Source organism: Microtus pennsylvanicus, chromosome 10 (genome assembly GCF_037038515.1).
Source record: "Microtus pennsylvanicus isolate mMicPen1 chromosome 10, mMicPen1.hap1, whole genome shotgun sequence".
NCBI lineage: Eukaryota > Metazoa > Chordata > Mammalia > Rodentia > Cricetidae > Microtus > Microtus pennsylvanicus.
The window spans coordinates 89183882-89199222 of NC_134588.1; positions in this window are offsets into that span (position 1 = coordinate 89183882).

Genomic DNA, 15341 nt, shown 5'->3' on the forward strand with positions numbered 1-15341 from the left:
TCGTGAAAGGTGATGCTTCTCTGATTTCCCTCTCTGCTTCCTTATCCTTAGTGTATAGGAAGGCAACTGATTTTTTGGAGTTGATCTTGTATCCTGCCACATTACTAAAGGTGTTTATCAGCTGTAGGAGTTCTTTGGTAGAGTTTTTGGGGTCGCTTATGTATACTATCATATCATCTGCAAATAACGAAAGCTTAACTTCTTCCTTTCCAATTCAAATCCCCTTGATCCCCTTATGTTGTCTTATTGCTATTGCTAGAACTTCAAGCACTATATTGAAGAGGTATGAAGAGAGTGGACATCCTTGTCGTGTTCCTGATTTTAGTGGGATGGCTTTGAGTTTTTCTCCGTTTAATTTAATGTTAGCTGTCGGCTTGCTGTAAATAGCTTTTATTATATTTAGGTATGACCCTTGTATCCCTAATCTCTCCAAGACCTTTATCATAAAGGGGTGTTGAATTTTGTCGAATGCTTTTTCAGCATCTAATGAAATGATCATATGGTTTTTTCTTTCAGTTTATTTATATGGTGGATCACACTGATAGATTTGCGTATGTTGAACCAGCCCTGCATCTCTGGGATGAAGCCTACTTGATCATAATGGATAATTTTTCTAATGTGTTCTTGGATTAGGTTTGCCAGTATTTTATTGAGAATTTTTGCGTCGATATTCATGAGTGAGATAGGCCTGTAATTCTCTTTCTTGGTTGGGTCTTTGTGTGGTTTTGGTATCAGGGTAACTGTAGCTTCATAAAAGGAAATTGGCAATGACTCTTCTGTTTCTATATTGTGAAATACATTAAGGAGTATAGGTATTAGTTCTTCTTGGAAGTTCTGGTAGAATTCTGCATTGAAACCATCTGGTCCTGGGCTTTTTTTTGAAGGGAGATTTTTGATAACCGTTTCTAATTCTTCGCGACTAACAGGTCTATTTAGATCATTCACCTGGTCTTGGTTTAGCTTTGGTATATGGTACTTATTTAAAAAAATGTCCATTTCTTTTGTATTTTCCAGTTTTGTGGCATACAGGCCTTTGTAGTAAGATCTAATGATTCTCTGAATCTCCTCTGTGTCTGTGATTATGTCCCCCTTTTCATTTCTAATCTTATTTATTTGTGTGTTCTCTCTCTGTGGTTTAATTAGTTTGGATAGGGGTTTGTCGATCTTGTTGATTTTCTCCAAGAACCAACTTTTTGTTTCATTGATTCTTTGGACTGTTTTCTGTGTTTCTATTTTGTTGATTTCCGCCCTCAGTTTTATTATTTCCAGTCTTCTACTTCTCCTGGGCACGTCTGCTTCTTTTTTTTCTAGAGCTTTCAGGTATGTTGTTAAGTCCCCAATGTATGCATTCTCCGTTTTCTTTAAGTGGGCACTTAGTGCTATGAACTTTCCTCCTAGTACTACTTTCATCATGTCCCATAGGTTTGAGTATGTTGTCTCTTTATTTTCATTAAATTCAAGGAAGACTTTAATTTCTTTCTTAATTTCTTCCTTGACCCAGGTGTGGCTCAGTAGGTGACTGTTCAGTTTCCATGAGTTTGTCGGCTTTCTGTGGGTAGTATTGTTGTTGCCTTCTAACTTTAATCCATGGTGATCAGATAAGACACAGGTGGACACTGATATTTTTTTGTATCTGTGGAGGTTTCCTTTGTTTCCAAGTATGTGGAGTCTCAGGCAATAACAACATTCATTACAGGAATACAAAAGAAATCAGGAAACCAAGACCTATCTGCCTCCGTTTTTCTTGCAACCCAGCATCCATGATAAGCAGACAGCACAGGTCACTTTGGGAAGGAGCTTTTTAAAGAGGCTGTTGGTCTTGAGCTTGCATTTGCCCCACACATATGCAGTTCCCACAGAGACCAGAAGAGGGCACTGGATCCCCATTCATAGATGGTTCTAAGGTGCCTTGTGAGAGTAACAAAAGCTTTTGAACTATGAGACATTTCTCCAGCTTCTGCTGTTGGCTTTTGTTGTTCAAACCCTAGGTGCTGTATAAGTTATGGGGATCACCCCCAACCACAGAGAGAAGTCACTGGGAATGCATAGGGACAGGTACACGAGGTAGGCATGCTAATTGTCTTAGGCTGCCAGGCATCTATGGTAGGCTCAGGTGTCTCCACTGATCTATGTGGGTTCAGGATCACGGTGCAGCATCACTTACTGTCAGGGTTGGAGTAGATCTGCCACCTCTCATCTAGGACGACGGTGTAGACTAATCACATCTATGAAATGTCGAGGTGACCCTCTTTGAGCCTGAATGTGGGGCAAAGATGCCTTGATAGCAAAAAATCTCCAGTTAAAGCAGTGCTGGGAAGGAGATCAGAGCAGGCACAGTGCACGGAGCCTGCAGCAGAAGAGAAATGCCTCTGGTGGAGAGCGTCCCGTGCAAGTTCGGAACATGAGAGGGACAACGGAAGTGGCCTTTGCCGTGACAGATCTTAGTGTATTGAGGCACTTGACTGCTTTGCTGTCTCCCCAGCCCCATGGAGGCAGGGCTTCTTCTAGGTGATTGTTTTAAAATTGGAGAGGTGCCAGGAGTGAATCCAACTTCTGAGACCGGAGAAGAGCCAGAGAATTCAGGTGTGGAGGGAGTTTCTCAGACAGGTGCTGAGAAACCCAGGAATCTTCAAGCTCAGCAGCCAGAGAACCGGGATAGGGGATTTGGTTACTCACTGACATGGGTCTCCTTCTCTTTGTGAGCTGACCCTGACACAGAAAGGGCCATCTATAGACACAGTGAAAAGTGTGTGAGGCTTGGTTTAGGCCACACTACCAAGTTCCTACCATATTATTGAGTGGGCCTCCTTCTCCATCTTCTCAGTATCTGGAAGTAGTCTGGGGCCAGCTATAACCTTTTCACACCTGAGTCCTCAGCTGAGTGTTTGGCTGGTTTGCTAAATGCTGCCAGATGGATAGATTAACCTGGCTGCTTTTACTATCATTTCTGAAGGTAGATAATAGTTTCATTTTAGGTTTTTACAGACTTCTGGGGTACTTTTCTGTAGTTGGAAATGCAGGCTTTGTCTGAGGCCTGACAGCCATACATTTTCCTTCTTGCTTCCTTCTCCTATTGGAGCCTCACAAGATAGAGGTGGCAATGGCGCCAAAGAGCTAGGGAAGCCTCGAACCCCCAGCCCATCCCCAGTGTGTGTGTGTGTGTGTGTGTGTGTGTGTGTATGTGTGTGTGTGTGTGTGTGTATTCCATAGGCATGCTATGTCTGAGAGAAAAAATTTTTGTTGTTTTTCTTTTTGATTTTTTTGAGACAGGATCTGTCTACATAGCCCAGGCTGACCTGGAACTCACAGAGACTTGCCTGCCTCTGCCTCCCAAGTGCTGAGATTAAAGGCATGCACCATTACTGCCCAGCTAAAAATTTTTTAGCTTTTGAAGTTATTTTTAACTATGTGTCTGTGTGTGGGTATATGCACATGACTGCAGTTTCCTCCAGAGGGAGGCCTGTCAGATCCGCTGGAGCTGGGGTTGCAGGCAGTGGTGAGTTGCCTGATGTGGTGCAGGGATTTGTACGTGCAGTGCCCATGCAGGACAGAAGAGGGTATCAGATGCCCTGGAACTAGATATGGATGCTAGGAACTGATCCTAGGTCCTCGCAAGAGCAGCAAGTTCTTCCTTCCTTCCTTCCCTCCTTCTTTCCTTCCTTCCTTCCTTCCTTCCTTCCTTCCTTCCTTCCTTCCTTCCTTCCTTCCTTCCTTCCTCCCTCCCTCCCTCCCTCCCTCCCTCCCTTTCTTTTCTTTCTTTCTTTTTTTTTTAAAGATTTACTTATTACATATATAGTGTTCTACCTGCATGTATGCCTGCATGCCAGAAGAGGGCAGCAGAGCTCATTCCAAACTGTTATGAGCCACCATGTGGTTGCTAAGAATTGAACTCAGGACCTCTAGAAGAGCAGCCAGTGCTTTTAATCACGGAGCCGCCTCCCCAGCTCCCCAAGAAGAGGTGAAAGACAACTATTGCTAGTGGTAGAAGGTTTGCTTGTTTCCCTACAAAATCCACCAGAACGAGAAGGACATGAATCACCCCATACATTGGCAGAACTGCAGCGTTTGGAAAGAAATTTATGTGCTCACCTACAGAAGCCAGCCGAGACACACGAACAAACACTAACAGGATGGCAGTACACACCTATTCTCCAAGGTCCACCTTCAGCATTCTCCAGAAATGAGCACTGGCATTGAAAATGGAGGTGGGCGTCAACGGATAGAGCTAGTGGGATATGCCAGGCCGCTGCCAGGCAGTGGAGCACATGGGCAAGCTGGCTGGGTGGTGGCAGTAAGTGCCATTGTTCGCTGTTACTCTGTTTTCTCACAGTCTTCTTTGAGCACGGAGTTCAGCTGAGGCTGCACTGCTCTTAGCACCAGTGAGGCAATCAGTGATTATGTTTCAGATACAAAAGGGATTAAGTGATCACATGTTGGAGGCAGAGCATATCTGTGCAGCCTGCTTTGTCCTCTGAACTCTCAGGCCCTAGGAAAATCAGCAGCCAGGGATGCGTAGGAGGCGACAAGCAAGTGGGGTTATTTGGTGTCTGGCAGTGGTGGGCCTTGTGCAGTCTGGGTCTCAAGGCCACCCACAGAGGGAAGTGCTCTTTTTAGAAGAGCTACCCCATCCCGAAAAGTTCCTATTTCCTGTCAGGTAGCACAGAAGCCCGCATAGAGTAGAATATAAGGCTCAGAGGACCTAGAAGGTGGCCAAGGTATGCCATTCTAGGGACCCAAGCAGTTTGCTTCAGTGTTGCTTCAGGCCATGCATGCATGCTACAATCTATTTTGGGAATTCCTCAGCCTGGGCTGCTGGGGGACACACGTCAGGGAATCTGGCAGGGACTTGTTCTCCTTGCTCGAGGCCAAAGGCACGGAGCCAAGGGAAGCAGGAAATAGAGGCTAGCTAGACTTCTGGGCATAGAGATTGGACAAGAGGGTCTGTCCAACTGGAAGAGCCTCAGTGGCTGGGGGGGGCGGTGTTGGAATGCACAACGCCTTCTTGTCCTCTGTTTTTGGCACCAAACAAAGATTTCCAAAGCCACAGGGAAGACTGAACTAGGAAGCCTTCCTTGATGCATTGAAAAAGGCCAGCTTTTCTGTGCACAAAAGGAGGGCAGTTGATGGTCCAAGGCTCACAGAATCAACAGTCAGTGTCAAGAGTTTGGAATGGGCACCTCCATTGGGTTAAGAAAAGGAGGTAGAAGACTTGGAATATTGAAATTCAGTGCTTTAAAAAATATTTATACCAGAGATCTTAGTGGGGTCAGGCATGAGTCTGGGACCTCAGAGAGAGTGGGCCTAAGCCAGGACCTCTGTGGGTCTGGGCATTGGTCTGGGACGTCAAAGGGAATAAGCAGGAACCTGGAACCTCTGCCTGTCTGAGCATGAGCCTGGGACCTCCAAGGCAGTAGACCAGAATCAGAAACCTTTTCAGGTCCAACTCCAACCTAGGGACTTCTGCAGGAGGGCATCCAGACCAGGATTTACAGATACAGGTCAAAGCTGTAGCCTAAGCCAAAATTGCCCTGAGGCAAGGAACTCTACCTTGGGCAACAAATTCCACAGGAGTGGGACTGAATGAGCCACCTAGGACAGAGAGGGCCTGAGGAAACAAACTCCAATGGGAGCAGAAGCCAGGAGCAAATCCAGTCCTGGGAGCCAACCTAGTCCTGGAACACTGGTGGATGAGGACTGAGCCAGTGACCAGATCCAGAGTCAGCAATCACCACCAGAACAGATCCAACTCCAAGCCAGGGACTTCTGCAGGAAGAGATCCAGACCAGGGTTTACAGAAACAGAACAAAGCCAGCAGCCTTGGCCAAAGTAGGCCTGAGACAGCAAACTCTTAATGGAGCAGACCAAAGCACAGGAGCACTGAGCTATCTCTAGGGACAAAAGTAACCAACGGGGTAACTAGAACTGTGACACTGACTGTATCATGAGGAACAACCATCTGAGTTTTGGATTCACTGGCACCTAGAAGATTATTCAACAGAATCTCAGACAGCCCCAATGACACCTATTAGAGGAAAAGATGAGTAGAAAAGGTAAGATCACACGCTACACCACAAAAAGCAACACAATACCAGTAAAACCTAAAGACCCTACAACAGCAAGACCTGAACAGCCAAATATGGATGAACCAGAAAAAAATGATCTAAAAAATAATCTCAAGAGAATGTTTGAAATTCTTAAAGATGAAATGAGAAATTCCCTTAAAGAAATGGAGGAAGAAACAAACAAAATATTGGAAGATATCAGCAAATTGCTTAAAGAAAATCAAGAAAAAGAAATCAAACATATAAAAGCAACTATTCAGGACATGAAAATTGAGATAGAAACAATAAAGAAGGCACGAGCTGAAAGAATTATAGAAACAGAAATCATGAGAAAAAGACCAGGAACCACAAATGCAAGCATGAACAGCAGAATACAAGAAATGGAAGAGAGAATCTCAAGCGGTGAAGATACAATAGAGGAAATAGACTCATCAGTTAAAGAAAGCATTAAATCTAACAAAAGCTTAACCCAAAATATCCAAGAAATATGGGACATCATAAAAAGGCTAAATCTTAGAATAATACATATAGAAGAAGGAGAAGTTCAACTCAAATTTATTTAACAAAATCATAGAAGAAAACTTTCCCTACCTAAGGAAAGATATGCCTATGAAGATACAAGAAGCTTACAGAACACCAAATAGACTGGATCCCCAAAAAAGTCCTCTCACCACATAATAATCAAAACACTAAATATACAGAATAAAGAAAGAATATTAAAAGCTGCAAAGAAAAAAGACCAAGTAACATATAAAGGCAGACCTATCAGAATTACACCTGACTTCTCATTGGAGACAATGAAAGCCAGAAGGTCATGGTCAAATATTATGCAGACATTAAGAGACCACAGATGCCAGCCCAGACAACTACACCCAGCAAAACTGTCAATCACCATAGAAGGACAAAACAAGATATTCCATGACAAATCTAGATTTCACCAATACCTAGCCATAAACCCAGCCCTACACAAAATACTAGAAGGAAAAGTCCAACTCAGGAAAGATTGCTACACCAACAAAAACACAATTGATCTCATTACAGCAAATTCTGAAGAAGAAAAAATGCACAAATTAACATCACCAATGATGAAAACTAAATTAACAGGAGATAGCAACCACTGGTTATTAATATCCCTTAATGTAAATGAACTCAACTCACCTATAAAAAGGCATAGGCTAACAGACTGAACATGAAAACAGAATCTATCCTTATTCTGCATACAAGAAACACATCTCAACCTCAAAGACATATCATCTCAGAGTAAAGGGAACAAGCAGATGTAGCTATCCTAATATCTAACAAAAATAGACTTCAAGCTAAAATCAGTCAAAAGAGACAGAGAAGGCCATTTCATATTAGTCACAGGAAAAATCTATCAAGAGGAAATTTCAATACTAAACATCTATGCCCCAAATATAAGGGTGCCCTCATATGCAAAAGGAACAGTTCAAAAGCTTAAATCATATATTAAACACTACACACTAATAGTGGAATACTTCAACACTCCCCTCTTACTACTGGACAGGTCAATCAGGCAAAAAATGGACAGAGAAATAAGAGAACTATCAGATGTTATGACTCAAGTGGACTTAACAGACATCTATAGAATATTCTATCCAAACAGAAAAGAATATACTTTCATCTCAGCACCTCATGGAACCATCTCAAAAAATGACCACATACTCGGTAACAACATAAATCTCAACAAATACAAAAAAAAGTGGAATAACCCAATGTACCTTATCAGACCACCATGGTCTAAAACTAGAAGTCAACAGCAATACTAATTCCAGAAAACACACAAACACATGTGATGTGGGAGTGTCATATATCAATCTGTTGATTTCATTGGTTAATTAATAAAGAAACTGCTTGGCCTGATAGGTTAGAAAATTAGGTAGGTGGAGTAAACAGAACAGACTGCTGGGAGGAAGTGAGGCAGATGCCATGCCTCTCCTCTCCAGAGCAGACACAATGAAGCTCCGACCCAGGATGGATATAGGCTAGAATCTTCCTGGTAAGCGCACCTCGTGGTGCTACACAGATTATTAGAAATGGGTTAGTCAAGATGTGAGAATTAGCCAGTAAGAAGCTAGAGCTAATGGGCCAGGCAGTGTTTAAAAGAGTACAATTTGTGTGTTATTATTTCGGGTATAAAGCTAGCTGGTGGCCAGGAGCCGGGCGGCGGGAAGTGGCCCACAGCTCCTTCTACACACATGGAAATTAAACAATGCTTACCTGAATCATCAATGGATAAAGGAAGAAATAAAGGGAAGAATTAAAGACTTCCTAAAATTCAATGAAAATGACCATACAACATACCCAAATTTATGGGACACAATGAAAACAATGTTAAGAGGAAAGTTCATAGCACTAAACGCCTACATAAAGAAGCGGGCAAAAATTCCACAATAGCGAATTAACAGAACATTTGAAAACTTTAGAACAAAAAGAAGCAAACTCACCTAAGAGAACTAGACGGCAGGAAATAATCAAATTGAGAGCTGAAATCAACAAAATAGAAACAAAAAAAAAAAACAATACAAAGAATCAATGCGACAGAGAGTTGGTTCTTCGATAAAAATCAGCAAAATAGACACATCTTATCCAAACTAACCAAAAGGCAGAGAGAGAATATCCAAATTAACAAAATCAGAAATGAAAAGGGGGATATAACAACAGACACAGAGGATATACAGAGGATCATCAGGTCATATTTTGAAAACCTGTACTTCACAAAATTGGAAAACTTAAAGGAAATGGACAACTTTCTGGATAACTATCACTTACCAAAATTAAATCAAGACCAGATAAGCAAATTAAACAGACTGCTGAAGAAATAGAAACAGTCATCAAAAGTCTCCCTACCAAAAAAAGCCTAGAACCAAATGGTTTCAGCTCAGAATTCTACAAGACTTTCAAAGAAGAACTAATACCAATACTCCTCAAATTATTCCACACAATAGAAACATTGCTAAACTCTTTTTATGAGGTTACAATTACCCTGATACCCAAACCACAGAAAGACATTACTAAGAAAGAGAATTACAGACCAATCTCACTCATGAACATTGATGCAAAAATACTAAATAAAATACTAACAAATTGAATCCAAGAACACATCAGAACCATCATCCACCATGATCAAGTCGGCTTCATCCCACAGATGCAGGGATGGCTCAACACATAAAAATCTGTCAACGTAATCCCCCATATAAACAAGCTGAAAAATAAAAACAACATGATCGTCTCATTAGATGCCAAAAAAGCATTTGACAAAATACAACATCCCTTCGTGATAAAGGTCTTGGAGAGAGCAGGGATACAAGGAACATACCTAAACATAATTAAGGCAATATACAGCAAGCCAACAGCCAACACCAAACTAAATGGAGAGAAACTCCCAGCGAGCCCACTGAAATCAGGAACAAGACAAGGTTGTCCATTCTCTCCATATCTATCAATATAGTTCTTGAGGTCCTTGCTAGAGCAATAAGAAAACAAAGGGAGATCAAGGGGATACACATTGGAAAAGAAGAAGTCAAACTCTCACTATTCGCTGATAATATGATAGTTTACATAAGTAATCCCAAAAATTCTACATACAACATACCCAACGTCTATAACTCATAAACACTTTCAGCAACGTAGCAGGATACAAGATTAACTAAAAAAAATCAGTAGTAGATGATAAAATGGCTGGGGAAGAAATCAGAGAATCAACACCTTTCACAATAGCTACAAATAGCATAAAATATCCCGGAGTAACTCTAACCAAACAAGTGGAAGACTTGTATGATAAGAACTTTAAATCTTTGAAGAAAGAAATTGAAGAAGACACCAGAAAGTTGAAAGATCTTCCATGCTCTTGTATTGGTAGGATCAACTCTACTACAGAGCTACAGTACTGAAAACAGTCTGGTATTGGCATAAGAACAGACAGGAGGACCAATGGAACTGAATAGAAGACCCAGATATCAATCCACATACCTTCGAACACCTGATTTTTGACAATGAAGCAAAAAATATCAAATGGAAAAAAGAAAGCACATTTAACAAGTTGTGCTGGCGTAACTAGATATCAACATGTACAAGAATGAAAATAGACCCGTATCTATCACCATGCACAAAACTTAAGTCCAAATGGATTAAATACCTCAACATAAAGCCAGCCACACTGAACCTTATAGAAGAGAAATTTGGAAGTACACTTGAACTCATTGGCACAGGGAACCACTTCCTAAATAGAACTCCAGCAGCACAGACACTGAGAGAAACAATTAATAAATGGGACCTCCTGAAACTGAAAAGCTTCTGTAAAGCAAAGGACATGGTCAATAAGACAAAACGATAGCCTACAGAATGGGAAAAGATCTTCACTAACCCCATATCAGACAGAGGTTTGATCTCCAAAATATACAAAGAACTCAAGAAATTGGACACCAAAAGAATACATAATCCAATAAAAAAATGGAGTACAGACCTAAACAGAGAACTCTCAACAGAGGAATCTAAAATGGCTGAAAGACACTTAAGGGAACATTCAACATCCTTAGTCATCAGAGACATACAAATCAAAACAACTCTGAGATTCCACCTTACACCTGAAAGAATGGCCAAGATCAAGAACACTGATAACAACTTATGCTGGAGAGGTTGTGGGGGAAAAGGAACACTTCTGCATTGCTGGTGGGAATGCAAGCTGGTACAACCCCTTTGGATGTCAGTGTGGTGATTTCTCAGAAAATTAGGAAACACCCTTCCTCAAGACGCAGTAATTTCACTTTTCAGTATATATCCAAAGGATGCTCAATTGTGCCACAAGGACATGTGCTCAACTATGTTCACAGCAGCTTTGTTTGTCATAGCCAGAACCTGGAAACAACCTAAAAGTCCCTCGACCAAAGAATGGATAAGGACAATGTGGTACATTTACACAATGGAGTACTACACAGCAGAAAAAAATAATGACATCTTGAATCTTGCAGGAAAATGGATGGAGCTAGAAAATGTTATTTTGAGTATGGACCATAATCTGTTTTAATAACATTAGGTAAGCCCACAGAAGCAAAAGCCAGCAGGCAATGAGCTATCACATCCTTAATTTTTCTCCCCACTATGCAACAAAGCATAAAATGCTGACATATTAATAGCATTTTAGTAAAACAAAACAAAACAAGAACAAAAGACCAAACACTTTATCTTGGTGCCTCAGAGGCACACAGCCACGTTAAAGGGTTGTGTAGCTACTTTGGTGCTTTTTTTTTTGAGGGATTTTGTTTATGTGGGGCTAAGATGAAGTGTCCACAGGTGTGTTATGTAAGTGACAGCTATAGATTGATTCCGTTTCTGTTGAAGTAGACAGTGCCCTCAAGTGGAGTTAAGGACACATTACAAAAGGAAGCAGAAAGAGGGCTATGGCCTTCATCCATCTTCACCAAATATCGCACAGATGCTTTAAGTGATGGTGGACTGGAGGAGTGCTGACTTTAGCCTGTCTCGGGTGATTTGTGTCTCTCATTTGGGCTTACAGAGGGACAGACTTGTGAAAATGTTACCGTGATGGGACACTTCATCACCTAAAAGTGTTTTCTAAGAGAACTGTTACTGTGTGTTGAATTGCCAGGTCGCTTAATCATTGAGTCAAATAATGCAGTTTGATGCTTTAGTTTTAAGTTTATTTGATTTGAATTACAAGAATAAAATGCTTACATAGTATAATGTTATTAATTCCTGCCTATAAGCACAGGGCTGGAGAAGGATATCTCTGTCTCAAAGAAGGATGAAACAAACATGATCTGTATTTGGGAATCAAGTAGCTATATTCTTATGGCAGAGATACATGGAAACCATTCTTTTCATGGAGATAATTAAATAAGTCCTTAATTTTAAGGAATGAAAATTGAGTTTTTAAAATTTTTCTTTGGCAGTTAGCCTATATGCCTTGGGTTTCTGAACTGGTTTATAATACCTGGCATGGATTCCCTCTACCAGAGCAGGCCTCACATTCAATAGAGCATGGTTGACTGAGTCCATCACAGTCTTGCCTGCTTGGTTAGTATTGTAGTCCATAGGATTCCCAGCTGGCCAAGACCACTGATGTCCCACTCTGCCTACCCAGCCTGCGTAGCACCTTTCAGCACTGTGAAAGCTAGTCAGAGGAGGACGTGTCCATCCCAGCTCTAGCCTCGTTTCTTGGTTTCTCTGTATCTTACAGCTAAGGAATGTGGTGTCTTAAGTAACAGAATCTCATCATCTAGTTCTGGTGGGCAACCAAGAGGACTGGCAAGAGTCTGGACTGTCTTGGGGGCATTTGGAAGCTCCCTGCCTAACAATTCTTAAGGAGGTATTCCTATATCTGGCACTGGGTGGGATTTTCGTTTAATAACCATGACTTCCAGGGGTAGCATTATTTAGTCAAGCAGGATATCTCCCTTTAAAGCTAATTTTCTTTTAACTTATATTTCTAAATTGGCTTATGAAATAGTATATATTTGGCTGGAAAAATGGCTTAGCAGGTAAAGGTGCTTGCTGCCAAGCCTGATGACCTGAATTCGATTCCTGGAGCTTACACGGTGGACAGAGAGAACCAATTCCTGTGTTGTCCTTGTACCTTTACATGTGAACTGTGGTATTTGTGTGTAACAAGAGTGGACAACTTTGCCTTGCTCCTGATTTAGTGGGATAGCTTCAAACTTTTCTCCATTTAGCCTGGCGTTGACAATGGGCATGTCATTTACAGCACTTGAAGTTATGTTGTTTTAAGTCATTAGTTAAAGTTATCTTTAAAAATGAGGCTACAAATTGTAAAATTATTTTTCTAACAATTTTAAATGCAAGTTAAAGCTGGAAAATAATCACTTTTATGTTCTTCCCTTTATACATAGTTAAAATTGTGGTATAAAGCCCACAATTTATAGATATAAGCATCTATAATTCAGTATAATTTATAGACATAAACATCAAAATCAGATTGGACTAAAAATCTTAGAGCAATGTAATATAGTCATCATTGCACTGTCCAACTTTTGATCTACAAATCATTTTCTAACATATATATGTATATATATATACTCAAGATTATATTTAATGCTTGTGATTGTAAGAGATTAAATAGTAGTTATAATTAGTATAGTTAATATCTCCTTGTCTAAGCACAAAAGGTATATGAAAATGAAATTGAGGGGCTAAAGAGATTGGTCAGCAGTTAAAAGTGTGTACTGCTCTTCCAGAGGACCTGAATTCAGTTCTCTTTACCCATGGTGGGTGGCTCACAACTGCCTATAACTCCAGCTGCAGAGCATCTAACTGCCCCCTTTTGGCCTCTGGGAGTACACACATGTGCCATACAGTCACAGAGATACAACATATATATATATATATATATATATATATATATATATATATATATCTGGAGCCCGTATATTCTATACTGATGCCAATAAATCAGGGAAGGCAGGGTACAAATCAGAAGACTTGGATAAGGTGGAACAAAGTCTTTATAATTCTGTCCAGAAGGCGGAATTATATGCCATTCTTATGGTGCTAAGGGATTTTAAAGAACCTATTAATATAATTACAGATTCACAATACGCAGAAAGAGTTATTTTACATATTGAAACTGCTGAATTTATACCTGATGATACAGAACTAACCTCATTGTTTCTCCAGGTTCAAGATTTGATCAGGAACAGGCTTTGCCCTATGTACATAACACACATCCAATCCCATATGGGTCTGCCAGGTCCTCTAGCACAAGGTAATGCAGAAATTGATCAATTATTGATTGATAGTGTGCTACAAGCCTCTGAATTTCATAAAAAACATCATGTTAATAGCAAAGGTTTGAAGAAAGAGTTTTCAATTACATGGCAACAAGCTAAAGAGATTGTAAAGTAATGCCCTACTTGCTCTTTCTATAATCAAACGCCACTGCCTGCAGGGGCTAATCCAAAGGGCACCCAAAGGAATGAAATCTGGCAGATGGATGTGTTCCACTTTGCAGAATTTGGCAAATTAAAATATGTTCATCACACCATTGACACTTATTCAGGCTTTCAGTGGGCAACTGCTTTAAGTTCAGAAAAAGCTGATTCAGTAATCACTCATTTATTAGAAGTCATGGCTATCATGGGTATACCTACACAAATAAAGACGGATAATGGTCCTGCTTATGTCTCTAGGAAAATGAAACGGTTTTTTGATTATTACAATATCAACCATGTTACAGGTATACCATACAATCCTACAGGTCAAGCAGTCATAGAAAGATCAAATCGAACTATAAAGGATATGTTGAATAAACAGAAAGGGGTGGAAAACACCCCCAGAAATTGGTTACATAATGCTTTGTTAACCTTGAATTTTCTCAACGCTAATGAGAAGGGAACAACGGCTGCAGAAAGACATTGGATAATGGAAAAGTCTACTGAACTAAATCAACCAGTTTATTTCAAGGATGTGCTGACCTCACAATGGAAGCCAGGAGATGTGCTGCGTCGGGGAAGGGGTTTTGCTCTTATCTCCACAGGTGAGGAAAAATTGTGGATACCGTCAAAATTAACAAAGGTTCGGTTTGAAGAAGAGAAGCCACTTGGAAAAGATAAATAACAATTCTTTCACAAGGATGGCGAGCATACTGATGGTAAGAAATACAGATAGGTTGGAGGCAGGGTTCTTTTCTTATCTCCACAGGAAAATACTCATCTTCAAAGAAATTAAGGGACCCTGAATATTTAATTACTGATGGATGGACACATTTTGTAAGTATTAATTTTTTTATGTATATGTCTTATTAAACATTTCTTTATAAATATGTAGAGCTGGTTTTGAAGTTGGACTCTGGCTCAGTGCCTCTCCAATTTCAAGCCTGTTAGTAAGAGAAAAACCCAAAGTTTCTGGAGTTTCTGTCTCATGTCAAGAGCCATGATATGGGACAGAAAGAAATATGAGTTTAGAAAACATCTTTGCTTTTCTTCATATCTATCATACTTTTCACTGAATATATCTATCATGCCTTTCATTGAATATATATATATATGTATGTCTATATATATGTCTATATGATTAATGTTTAAGTTTTTCACAATGAACAAGGAGTTTTTCCTGAAGTGACATTTGAAGTTTCCAGGAAGAAGATGGGGCCCCATAACAACAACTCCACCTGGTTGATATGACGTCATGATACTGATAGCGCTACTACAAGACCTGTTTTGGGTACCAGCTGCACAAGGCAATCCCAACTTGGTTAGCTGAAATGGTGCACAGCTTGTACAACAT